This window comes from Patagioenas fasciata, chromosome 3 (assembly GCF_037038585.1).
Source record: "Patagioenas fasciata isolate bPatFas1 chromosome 3, bPatFas1.hap1, whole genome shotgun sequence".
Taxonomy (NCBI): domain Eukaryota; kingdom Metazoa; phylum Chordata; class Aves; order Columbiformes; family Columbidae; genus Patagioenas; species Patagioenas fasciata.
The window spans coordinates 69,096,638-69,110,865 of record NC_092522.1 but is presented as its reverse complement, the minus strand read 5'-3'; positions in this window follow the sequence as shown (position 1 = coordinate 69,110,865).

Here is a 14,228-nt window from a genome sequence, read left to right as displayed (position 1 = left end):
ATCTGTTTACAACTAAAGGGCTTTTGCAATCTTTCCCATGTCAATGCACTAAGCCTATGTGTAAACTGGGTCCAAGAGCATAAAAATTCGAGAGTTAGGCAAAGATAGAGCGGTGATGTGTTCCTGCAGAACCCTGAAGCTGTATGATGAAGAGACCAGGAATGCAGGTGCACTTCTGAGTGCCCATGTTGCACAGTTTAGGTAATCCCTGGCTATCCCACTCTCTGGCACAAGCTCAGGGAGCCCTTATTGGTAAAGAAGCTCTTTTTTTATGTTAGTCTAGCTCTAAGTACTGCCTGAATGACTTGAAACTAAAACAGAGATGACAGTGCAAAATGGAAAAACAGTGTTCAGTTTGACAGAAATAGCCAGAAAAAATACCACGGACTATCCATCTGCCCTTCGCCTTATGTAGGTTAATGAGATGAGTAATTTTTTTGTAGTGAAATAAGGATTTCAGTTTTGGTCTGTGGATCCCTGATACAAACATTTGCAACATTTTTTCAGAGTTGTAACTGATGCTTCTTATGAATGCTCATGTTTCTTATCAAAATTCATCTTTAGGTGTTCCTGCAAATCATACAGATTTGGAAAACAGACACAGAGAAGGCATGGTACATGATGAAAGGCAATATTAGTAGTTGATTATATGTTTGTGGAAAGGTTTCTTCATGCTCACTTTTATTTATTTGTATGCTTTTGTAAGGCTTTCTGTATTTGTTGCTTGTTCGAGGCATTTTACTCTTACAACTCTTTAAATAGTTATTGAAAACAATGTTCATGCCAGCAAATATATATAAGTAGTAAGTGTGTGGCACTTTAGAAGTGCATGAACGATAAGGTCCCTTCCCTAAGAAGATAAATTCTAATCCAGACAGAAAAGAATTAATGTGATACAAATTTAAAGCAGAAAGGGGAGAATGGAGTGGTTAACACTGAACAAATCAGTACTAGAAGGTTTCTTAAAACAACTTAATCATCGACCAGAGTTTTTAGAGTACAGATCCAGAGTTTTCAGGGTACAGATCTTGTCAGAGAAGGAGCTATTCAAAGCCTAAGGGACATGAAAGGGATGAAGCCAGTGGTGGAGGAATAAAGAAAACAGTAGGAAAGAGGACTGTAAGAAACATACATCTGCATGGTGTAAATATGAGAAAATAAAAACAGGGATGGAAACAGAAGGGAAACTGGAAAGATCAAGTGTTCAAGGGCAGGATGTCATAAAGAACTTTGTTATTTATTTACATAGAATATTGCCTGAGACGTGGCACCAAAATCTCCACATGTAACCAGAACTGTGAATCCCTTTCTGGGTTTCTAAAAGTTACTATATGCTAAGATGATTGTTTCTGTTTCTTGTAATCGAGTGAAAGAGAACCAATTCTGGTAACTTTCACAGTTAAGGCTATTCTGCTGGAAAAAGAAATGTAGCTTATGAGGATCAGAAAGAATGCCAAGGAAAGAGACAGAAAGACACTTCATGAGGAGTGGCTATTTAAACACAGCCCAGAGTTGACCCTCAAGGAATATATGGTCTCCAAATCGAGCTCACAAGAGATGCAAAAGCCAGAAGCAGGCATTGACTTTAACACAGGTCATTTGTACACATGCATTATGATGTAGTCCTGAACTGTCTAGAGATTTATTTTTTCCCATTGGCTAATTCATTGACGAGAAATCACCATTATATAGGAAAGAATTAGCGTTACAGAGCTAAGATGACTGAGGATCTCAAGAAGAGACAAGGTTGTCTTGTACCTCATGGAGAAATGTGTTTTCTCTGACTGCAATACAAAGTTACAGTTTGGTGAGTTGAGCATGGGTTTTCACATGGGTTAATACAAATGGGATTCCTCTGAGCAGCAGAGAAATTTTCTGAGCTACCAATTACACAGTAGAATAAAACAGGTGCTTTAGAGAATGGGTTGACTCAGCCTCAGGCTGGTGCTGAAGCAGGTCAGAATACCATAGGTCAGTACCATAAAATCAACCATTTCCCCCCTCTGTATATAAGGAAAATCTGGGATCACCAGCTTAGAGTTATATTCCTGCCTGTACTGTATTCATGTGAAGGCAGGCAAGGTGAATCCCATACTACACATTTTCTGAATGCTCATTTCAATTTGTGAATAACCGCTGCTGCAATGTAGCTCGTCTTGGTGCTCTCACCAGATACTGATTAAATTTGGCATTCAAATCCATCAACATTTTTGGCATTTTTGCTGATAATCTGTGTTTTTGTTCAGACATGTAAATATGTATAAATGAAAATAATTAACCTTATTGCTATATGTTATAGTAGAAAAAGATTCACTCCTTTTTTTATAAAGAAACAAGGTCAAGATTTTAAACCTAATTTACTTGGAAGTACTTTGCTCTTATTGATTTAGAAAGTTAGATGCTTGAATTTCTTCAATTATAGCACATAGGAACTTCATTATTCTGTGTTTAAGGCGTAGTTTTGTTGTGCGCTCTGTTTTACACGAGCTTCCACAGTGAGAATAACGATTAAAATGAGATTCTGAATAACTGCCTCTTATGTGGAGACCATCCCTTGAGCACAGGATGAGGGTGAAAATATGTGATTATGTGGTAAATGACTATCGTAATGATGCATAAAGGACCTAAATTAATTACAACAGCAAATAATAAATAGCATTTACAGCTCTTCAGCATTGCCTGAAAAGGTTTACTTTTCAAACGATTCTTGAGAGACACCATTCTGTGGAGATGCATCCATTTCATAGAACTAGAAAAGGGTCTCAGGTTGTGGAGAATATGCCAAGTGTCTGTCATACAGCAGAAACTCTACAGTGATTCAATGGGTCAGTTCTTTCACTGGACTGATTAAATAACAGAGATTTAATCGTAAACTTTAGTCCTAATGGTAGAAGGCACATTAACTCAGTTTTGTTCTTGTTCTGCTGAATTTAAGTGACAGTTTAACAAAAATAAACGTGTGCTTATATTCTAATGTTAGGTGGTGTGGCAAAAGAACAATCGAACCCAATATATGGCCCTTTAATCCAGCAACTCATATATTAATAGCATACATAAAGATTAATAAACAGTCTGTCATATCTGAAAAAAATCAGTGATGTAGGTGAGTTGACAGTGGATAGATACTAAAATCTTCCTCCACTTCCTTATGAAATCAACTGTGAAGAGGAAAAGATCACAAGTTTACTAAATGAAAATGTAACATCCAGATGAAGTAATCTGCCACTTTGGGCGAGGGATAGGAAAGAAAGAAAGAAAGAAAGAAAGAAAGAAAGAAAGAAAGAAAGAAAGAAAGAAAGAAAGAAAGAAAGAAAGAAAGAAAGAAAGAAAGAAAGAAAGAAAGAAAGAAAGAAAGAAAGAAAGAAAGAAAGAAAGAAAGAAAGAAAGAAAGAAAGAAAGAAAGAAAGAAAGAAAGAAAGAAAGAAAGAAAGAAAGAAAGAAAGAAAGAAAGAAAGAAAGAAAGAAAGAAAGAAAGAAAGAAAGAATATCTACAGCTAAAACGTTAAGTTGATGGCTATGATTCAAGTTGAGATTTTGTTGATGAGAACAAAATTGTCATGATAATGAAGACAAGTAGACATAAGCAATTCCTTATGTAGTACATAAAATTATTATGTCCACTTCTTTAGAAATAACTGAGATGTGTAACAGGAAAACCATACTAGATATTTTTGTATGTACATTCCACAGTATAATAGGTTTTTTACTTTGCCTTCAGGAAAGAAAACGTGTCTCCATCAGAGCTGTAGCTATATTGTTTCATCAGCAAGTTCTGCTCCCTCAGCTTTCATCTATGGATGATAGCCTCTGTATTCAAGAATTCATTCTTTAGAGGAAGAGTTTATTCACTTATTATATGTCTTAATTTTAGGTCTTTTCTTCAAGAAATCCTATACAGGAAGATACAGGTATAATTTATATGCATGGCATTAGTATCATCTGTCTTTGCATTTCATTTAGTGTAATCCATGGAAACTGTTACTTTTAGGAGTAATCGCAATTAACAGAGAAGATGACAGTGTTGTGATGCTTACAGAAAATTGGAAACAAAATATTTTACTGAATCTTGGTAAGATAAATTTTAGACTTTGAAGGAGGGTTAGGTGAAATATTAGTCTGGTCCTGTGACTTTTCTTAGAGTATCTTGCATTAAATTTTTTGATACAAAGTTCAAATATGTAGATAAGTAGTGAAATCACTTAGTCTCACAACAAAGACAACCATCATTGTAAGTATATGTGAAAAAAGAAGGAAGTGCAAAACATATCATTGTCCTTTGCTTTCAAAGGTAAACAAATGTTCTGAGGTGCTAAACTTGGTTGTATTTTCCAACAGAGATTAAATATCAGCACTTCTCCAGATTAGAATAAACTGTATGCAGTAATGAAATCAAAATAATAGAACATTTTACTGGTGGTTAAATCAGAATAAGCAGAGAAAACAAAAGGTGCAGAAAACAGCTGAATAGATCTCTGTTGTTCCTTACTACAAAACTCTGCTCTCTAGACTAAAAAGGCATCAAGCTTCATAGGTGGTTTGTCTCTTCTGTTTTTCCCTTTCTGCAGTGATCTGTCTTCAAGAACTCAGTTAAAAACCAATGTATTTTATTCCTTTTAATCTCATCTTTTAATCTTTTAATGTCTTTTTTTTTTTTTTTAAACCACAGCTCCTTTGGGAAGTGACAGTGTCCAATGCCAAGAAGCACTTGTGATTAAATATAAACACCAAATGCAGGGCCATTCAAGTCCCTGTGCTTGAAGAGTTATCATATGAGATCTTCACAATATTTTCATGTTTTGTGCAAGCACTGGTGAAAGCACATGACAAATGAAGTTGTTTGTTTTGTTTTGTTTTGTTTTTATAATAGTATCATAGAATAATTTAGGTCAGAAAGGATTTCAGCAGGTCTCCAGTCCAAACTCCTGCTTAAAGTCAGTTCCTATGTGAGGTCAGACAAGGTTGCTCAGGGCTCTTTTCCAGTTGAGGCTAAAAAACCTCCAAATATGGAGTCTACACAACCTCTTTAGGAACCTGCTTCACTGCTAGACTGTCTTCATGGGAGGAAACTTTCTATTTATAGACAGGTCCCAACGTCTCTTTTTTTTCATTTTATGCCTGTTGTCTCTTGGCTTCTCATCATGCAACACAGTGAAGAGCTTGTCTTCATCTTCTTGACAATCTCCCCGTAGGCATGCAAAGGCTGGTCTTGGGCTTACCCTCTCCCCAGAACCTCTGGAGACTTCCCTTTGCTAGATTGAACAAGCCATGCTCCCTCAATCACTGCCTCATGCTTGGTTTGCTGCCCACCAGGACCTCCAAGCCCTCCCTGCAGAGCTGCTCCTCAGTCAGACCCAGCCTTCCTGATCTTGGAAGTCTCATTTGCTGCTTAAACAACTAGAGGTCTCCGGCTCCTTCTTCTCTTGTGCAGTTGGATAATTTGAGAATTTGTCTCTGCAGGATTTCTATGAAAATCCTGTGAATCTTTCTCACATTCTCTGACACTGCACAGTCTGCTCACCTTCTCCTGTTGACAACACAGGTCCTCAGCCAGAGCACCCCCCCTACAGGCAAGGACACCACCTTCTCCTGCCCCAGCTCAGGGAGAGATACCAGGCCCATCCTGTAGCCCAAGACCTGGGTGGCCACATCTGCCCTTCAGAACCCTGAGTCAAGGGCTCTGCTCTACCAGTCATTGCTCCAGCTGATGCTGCGTACCATGCCTTGTGGCACATGCTCAAGTTTATCAAGCAGACCCATGCTGTTCTAAGCAGCCTTCCGGCTTCCTTCCATGCACTCTTCTGCATGAACTATGATGTCTATTAGCTACTATTTGCTTCACTGTAGGCATGGTAGTTTTGTAGATCTTTTGCTAGCACTAGTTCAGTGGGTGTTTGACACTTCATAATCAGGATTCAGTTGCAGACAAAAGGTCTAAGGACTTTTTGAGCAGGAAAGACTAGGAGACATTTTTACAAACCAAGTTTGCTAGAAGCAAAAGCCTCTAGTACCTACATTTTTCCAGCAGCAGCAGGCACCCCAAATTCTTGGATGAATTCCAGGAAATCCTCCAATCATCCCAAGCAATAATAGAAGGCCAGAAACCGCTGTGGTAAGTGTTGTGTCTGTTAGCTGCCTCTGTTGCACCCCAGTAATGGAAGTGAAGCTTAAATAAATTAATATTACTTGTATAGCCCTATAATGACTATTTTTTGAGTAAGAATGAGTCTTCTGCTTTATACTTTACTGGATTATATAGTATAAGGCATCCAGATAGGTAAACAACTTTATCTGTCAAAAAATTTATTTAAGCTTATTATCAAAAACGGGTTTTCCATCTGCTACATGAGCAGAATGCCTGAACATTCTGTTTTTCTTAACACTGTTACAGAAGTTGTGCAGAAGAAAATGTTGAGAAACTTCTCTCTCACATTAAACAACTAAGACGGTTTCTCTTAAGCAGAGAATTATTAATTGTTTTCAGAACTATTTCAGAAGATTGATTCATGCATAAAAATGCATTTAGTCAAGGATTTCAAGTTTCAGCAACTCTGCTTAAAAAAGCTTTATAATTTTCTTCTTGAAGAAAGATCTTTAATTACATTGGAGAAATAGAGTGGGATTTATGCATATATTCTAATTATGTAGTAGTAAAACTGAAAAGCTCTTCGTTAAAATCATGTGGAGAAAAATCAGACACATGCCAGCACTTCATTACTGAGAACTTAAGAGGAATTGTGTGGTGGCTGATTATCAGCACTGCATAAATAGAAGGGCACTCTACATATTGCATATGTTGACACAGTCTTTTAGATTAAAAAATAGGCTAGTTTTGAGAAAAGAGTAGAGGATACAAATTAACTCAGTTAATTTAACCAAAGCAATTCTACACAGTGTTATTAGCACCTTGCTACCTGTTTAGTAGAGCAAGCATAATAATAAACATGTTCTTTCTAAGTTAAATCTGTATACACACATCTATGCACAGATACATACGGAGCATATAAAATCAAAGATCAAGGTTCATTCAACCACAACCTAATTAGATTTACGTGGTCATCAAATAGTACAGTTAGCTTATATAATAATTCATAAGAATTACATGCTTATAGCATAAGCAGAATATATTACATGCTTTCTGTTTAAAAATAAGCCCTTAATGGTGAACGGTTTTCTATGTTGTAAACAAGAACAGCTGGTGCACAGGCTGCGTTACAACACACTGTAATAACAATACAATAGACTTATTGTTACTTCTAAGATTGTAAATAAAGAAGTTATTCATATTTTAAACACAGAATTACCGAGCACTTCTTGCCAAATTGCAGACCCCCATGAACAATTCTCTTTGAGTCACAAGCACATGACTTTTCACTTCTTGGGGTCAGGCCATAAGGTGACAAAATAATTAAGACTCATGAGGGTGTGGGTTATGTACAACATCCACATGCCGACTCCAGATTCATAGAAAGGAACTGAATAAACTCTGATTCTGAACAGGGGTGGGAGGATAGCAGCCGAAGCTAGAAAAGAGAAAGGAGAGAACAATGTGTCTCTACCGTGAGTCCCTCCACTGAAAATCACATTTGGCCAACAATTGCAGCTCTTTCTTTGTTATCAAGATCCTTTATATTATACATTTACCCGTAACAAACAATATTGCTGTGTATTCTAAGTGAACCAGCTCATTAAATGTAAAGAGAGTTGCCATAGTGGTTTGATTATGGGGAAGATTTCTTATGACTCTGTGTGTAAAATACCTAGCTCATTATTTGCTAGGTAAAAATAACATCTTAAATTATGCATAGCACACATATCACTGCATGATTAAATATAATAAATAATTTCCTAATATTTGCAATATCTCATTTCTACCTCTATACGTAAATATTTTCAGTAAGAGGTATTACTGAACTTTTTTAGGGTAACTTCAAAGTAGGACACATATGAATGAGAAATTTCCACTATCTTCAGTTCTAGTCTTCTCTTATTATAGACAAATTTATCGCATAATCTGTTTCTTAAATAGATCAAATTTGATTTAAAACTTCTAAGGTTTCTTGCCTAAATTATTCCTATGAGAAGAATCACAGAATTGCAGAATGGTTGAGGTTGGAAGTGACTTCTGGAGGTCATCTGGGCCAACTCTCCTCGGTTCTTGGTTTACAGATCAATAATTTCAGCAGCTATATAGATGATACATGAACAACAATAGATATATTTCATTCATGTTATCTAGATTACAACTCTTTAATGTAATATACTCATATCTGTCTATATTGTAAATACTAGTATTTCAACAACAAGCAAGAGAGACCCTTTTTGTTTGCTTTTAAAGACACTGATTACCTTTAAAACAGCATTTGCTTTAGAGCAAGGAACTGATGGCTTTATGAAAAATCACAGCCGGAACCTTTTAGCTTCTTCCTTGTGTAGAAAGACAAAAATGTAAAGTTGAAACATACATTCTAGCAAGAACTCCAACTGTGATTGCCATAGTTATAGCAGGATTGAATTTGTGTTTTGTATGTCTCCCATAAACAAAGTGTTTGCTGACAGAGATAGGCAAAGTTTAAGCAGCACTGAATAGTGAGAAAGATGGGAAGGAAGAGAAGGGAAGGGAAGGGAAGGGAAGGGAAGGGAAGGGAAGGGAAGGGAAGGGAAGGGAAGGGAAGGGAAGGGAAGGGAAGGGAAGGGAAGGGAAGGGAAGGGAAGGGAAGGGAAGGGAAGGGAAGGGAAGGGAAGGGAAGGGAAGGGAAGGGGATAGAAGAGGAGAGAATTAAGGACTGAGGAACAAGTGTTGCTCCATGAAACTGTTGAATCTTATAATCATCACTTTTCCCAACCACAGATTGTTAGCTGCAAACAAGAGGAAAAAGGATTGAAAAGCAATATTGAGCTTCACATAATGTTCCATGTAAAGCGGAGGAATAGGAAAAAATTACCTACTGATACAGTCAGGGCATATGGCATATGTTTTGTCTGACAGATAGTCTCAATTTCTCAGATCTTTAATAAGAAGAGACTTGTAATTATTGATTTGTAACAAAAAGGTTTCCTTGCTATATGCAGAAAACCTACAATGAAAAATTGTTGAAGTAAATTGCTGTTGATTTAAGGTAATACAGCCACAGCATAGTGTAGGTGTCCCTATTATCTATATCATGGATTTTCACGGTAAGCTATTGAAAAAGTAAGTCACAAATGCTGAAAATACAATGTGAATAATACAACTTTCTACTCTAGACAGAGACCAGGAAAATATTTACTTTTACTAAAAATCATTGTGTTGATATAGGTTGTACAATATCTGTTTGCTCCGGAGTAAAATTTGGCTTTCTGAGGTGGATTTGTAAAGCAAGCATTTTTCCCCTCTCTAACAATTTCTGTGTTCTGCTCTGACTATTCACCTCTCAGCAAGTCGTGTTCACCTCTAATTCTCATTATGAACAAACCTGGTTAAAGGTCTTTTTCTGAAGAGTGCTAGGGGTTAGAAATAAGATGTGTCCAGAGATATTTATAACTTTGCACAAAGTTGTGTATATTGTACTTTGACACAAAGGTAAAATTCATTGTATTTTGACACAGAGGTAAAGTTCAGTTGCTCATTTCCTTAAATCTAGCAATTCAGTAGTAGCACTTAAACATATTTTAAATTCTATCACTGCAAGCAAAAGGGCTACAAAATTTTATTATAAAGTAAGGCTGAATATTCCTGCTTCTAAAGCAAGGCAGTGCTGGATCATAGTAACCAAATCCTAGAACGATTTATTTAATTCCACATGGAAACAATATAGAAGTTAGTGACAAATTAATATTCTTATATTAACAGATTCTGATTACTCATTCTTGTCCCATTGAGATTTTCTTATCTCACACAATAAGATGGTTTTCTTTTTTCCTGAAGAAATGAGTATGAGCTGGCTCTATGCAGGCTAACGTAGGGTTACTTTTCTATCCCAGACAAGAAACACCTCACTGCTGGTTATTGCCTAAAATACCAGGCCATAAGCACGGTCTAGGCTACTAGACACCTAACATTGCCATGCATAGAGAGATGAATCACCTGTTTAGACATGGGAGATGTTTCTGATGTTTATCATAGGCCTCAGTGGAGCCATCTTCTGCCTTGGAAACCTGTATTTCTTCAACCCTTCCCTTTCTCTGACAAGCAGATGAGAAGAAGATCATCTTTCCCTTCACTTCTCACGTGCTTATTTCTTGGCATATTGTGCAAGAATGTCAGGCCATGCCATAAAATGCTCAAAAGAAAATATAGAGAAGCAAGGAGCTAGTTCCTCAGGTCATTCTGTGCTTTCAGTCACCAGAAGTAATTCACTACCAAAGCCAGGCTGCCATTTGACTGCCAGGAATCTCTCCAGCATTGATGCTCCACCAATATCCATTAATGACAAATGACACCAGCCTGAAACTGGGTTTTCAAGTCGGTAAATGTTTCCATTCCATCAGTGGGCCTCCAAGAGAGAGTGACTCACCACTGCTGCATCTTGGGTGGCTGTCCCTTCTTCCAAATTGTATGATTAGGCAGAAATGGAAAATTACTTCTTCTTCTCAAGAGACGAGTTTTAGAAAAGGAAGGGATTCTAACATTAGCAACTGGTCTGCTCATGTAGAGAGGTGCTATAAAATGAAACAGATTACTTGTACAAAGAAAGGGGACATAACCCTGTTCTTCATGAACTGATGCCTTAAAGCCACTCTCTCTATTTGTCCCTTCTCCTTGTATATCCTTATAACAGGAGACAAGTCTTCCATGGCTTTCTACTGAGTGATGGAAACCTCTATGCACTCTAGTAGTTTTTAGCCTAGAAGTAGAGACCTCAGATAAGATGACAAAAGAATAAAAGGTGGGGTAATATGTTCTGACTCTAGGCTCCAGGTTCAGGAAAGTAGCAGGAGAGCAAGGGAAGACTGGGAAATGTGTGGGCAGCACCTTGCCAACAGCTTTTGGCACTTTCTGCGTGTGTGGGCAGTCACCCACTATGCCTTATGTTAGACAATGAATAGAATGACGTTCTTCATTCAACTCTCACGGGACCTGGGCTTCTCTAAAAAGACTGGGCATGTACAACAGCAGGATGCTACATATGGATGTGAGAGGGACTTTGGACTTGGTGCTGTGAAACTCATTTTACAAGGGAGAGTAAAGCAGAAAGTTATCATTTGGGATACAACAACTGTTCTTTCCTTACTCTAGCCAGCTCAGTCAATCTGCTGCGTGTTATAAGGAGAAGAAAGAAAGAAATCTAGTACCTTTAGAAAGAGAGAGGGATAAAGGATAGGAGCAGAGACATGGAAAATATGGAAAGAGGAGGACTCCAGAGTAAGTTAGGGCAAGTGGAATCATTGTAAGTACAGATGAGGTTATGGATAATATTTTCCTCATGGAACCAGATCCACAAGGCTATTAATACAGTACTAGGTGGGCAAAGGTCTGGGAAATATTCATTCTTACTGGAACTATGCGATTGAGAAAGATTCTTCATTTGCTTTCTGTAGGTTGTGAAGGGCACATGTCATCAAGTCAATATCACTTACAGCCCTGGTGAACCTTAACACTTGAAACATTCAGAAATGGCAAATAAGTATCAATGCTGGCAACAAAGGTAAGAACTGTCATGCAATGCATATCAATATAGCAGGGTGTCTGTCTGGCATTGCAAAAATCCTGGGGTCCATAAAGATGGATTATATGTCTAATGTTGATGGGATGTGACTGAGAGACCCTGAAGTATAGTAAGCAGCCACCTCTTGTTTCAGTTACTGACACTAGTCATGGATTCTTTTCCATGGATGTTGGAAGGAATGTGTATCTGCCTAAAACCGAGAACAGCTGAGCATGTTTCCCCATTGGAACATGATAATGTCATCTTAAGCTTCAAATGGGGGACCAGAAATAACCAGACCTAGTGTTAAGTCCTGGAAGAGGGACTTGAATATGTTGAAATTAGTCAATTATCCCAGAATTTGGAAGATGAAATGCTATTATCAGTAAACATTAATGATTGAGCTCCTCTCAACCAGGACTGTGAAGTCACATCAGGTATGATATTCAGAGATGCCCCAGAAATTTAAAGTATGGATATGAATGAAGTTGTGAGTCCCCAGAAATATTATTGTTAGGACAGCCATTGGAACAGGAGAACACTGTAAATGTAGATATGGATCTCTCTGTTGCAGTTGTTCAAGTGCCACAACCTAGTTGTAAAATATATTAACCTTCCATTAAGAACTATCAGGGAGCACCAACAGTAGGCTGTGCCACAATGGAAGGTGAGCTAGGAGCTCCCAGAGACAGAAACTGAGGCGAAATGCATTCAAAAAATGAGGGAACTCAAATTGCTTGAAAACACAGCTGAGGCTAAAAGAAGAAGAACACCTGGTAGCAGAGAAGATGAAACAGTTTTTGCTTAGTCCAGGACCGCAACACATTTCCTAAATAAATCACTATAGCTCAAATGATATATTGAAAATTATATAATTCCATGCTTAAAATGCTAACTAGAATTAAGAAAAGAGCACTTTAAAGTTTGGAACTACTAGGCTGGAACAAGAATGATCACTTATTAAGCATATTAATTTTTCTTCATGAGCAATCAATCTTGAAAACCACAATGGTTTGTCAAAATAATTGAATTCCATTTGCTTTTCAGATATAAATGCTTATACATCTTGCCAAAGTAATCCTTGCTTGCTACTCAGAAGCCTAAAATTCCATATGTGTACTTTCTAAAACACGTTTTTTCTTTTCTCTTCTATGAGGTAAGACAAAAAAAGAAAAAAAAACAACAAACACATTGTTTTGCTCATACTGATTACAACCTTCAGCATTGCCCACACCGATCCTACTAAGAGAATTAATTTTTCAGAATCATGTTCACATATAACACAGGCAGAAAACAAAGCCTATTTTCCTTTATTTTTGATAGATCTAATTTCACTCTGATTTGCTTTTATCTGCTTTATCAATGATACAGACTACTGGATCCCATAATTATAAAATGAAAAAGGCCTGGTGATTTGAGGTGACATACCAGTATTAGTCTTATTTTATAATTCCATTATATCTGTGGGTAGACACCTACATGTATTTTTCTTAGATTTCTTATTTCCCTTATTGATAGTAACGGTAGGAATTAATAAAAAAGGTTTTTTTGCTATCCTTTGCAAAACCTTTGTGACTTCTGCTGTGACACTTGAGTAGAGATCAAGAGCCTTTATTCAGTAGTGTAACAGCCCTACACACAAAGCCTCCCAAAAATCTCAATGTCAAATCACACTAAAGAAAACCCTGAGACTAGTTAATTGTACTGACACACAGTTAGACTGCACTTACCCCATAGACAAAGGCAATACCTTTTCTCAGTCCTTGTCATGGCCCTGAGTGCAGCCTGCCACACACCTTCCTTGACAGTGGGCTACCTGTGCTCAAGGCTACCTCTGACATGATGCAGGCATGTCACCTTGGGCCAGATGGTGCTGTGTTAGCTGGGAGAAGCTCTCCTGGCTACTGTACATGGGAGAAAGAAGTTAAGTTGAATGTCTCCCCGGTAAACTTCTGATCCTACTTAATTTTTTTTGTTTAAGCATGGGTGAAAACAAAGTTTTTCAACAGGAACATTTGCCTGCTTGAAGGATGTTTTTTCTTCATCCTTCAAATCTGATCCCAGTCCCCAAATTCTAACCCAAAGACATTTTGATTTACAAAAAGTCTCAACTTTGTATTGACAATTATAAGCACCTAGCATTCACAATCAAATTCCAAACTAGTAAGAACCCAATATTTTTTTTAACACGTGTCATTTTATTTACTTTTTTTTTAAAAGTTGTTTTATTCTTTCAGATCAAGTACTTAGATCAAGTTTTCCTCTGCAATCAATGTACCTGCAAATTAACATTTTGTTATAAGGTAAAGCTGATATTCACAGGAAATCACTTACCTACAGGAAGTGGACCTTCTAAGAAAAAAAATATTTTGAGACTTCCAATAATGCTTAGGCTGCCTGAACAGCTCTTGCTGAGGGTTAAAGCTGCACTAGATGAGCAGAGCACTGGCTATTGACAGTATTTGGCAAATGCATACAATATATTCTGCAATAAATTAGTGTGGCCATAAATACATATATTTAAAAATCCTTCAAAGATCTTAGCTGTTGAAAATCTGCTTTGCCAAAATTCAGTGTGTTTTTCTGTCTTTCCCCACTTCTTGC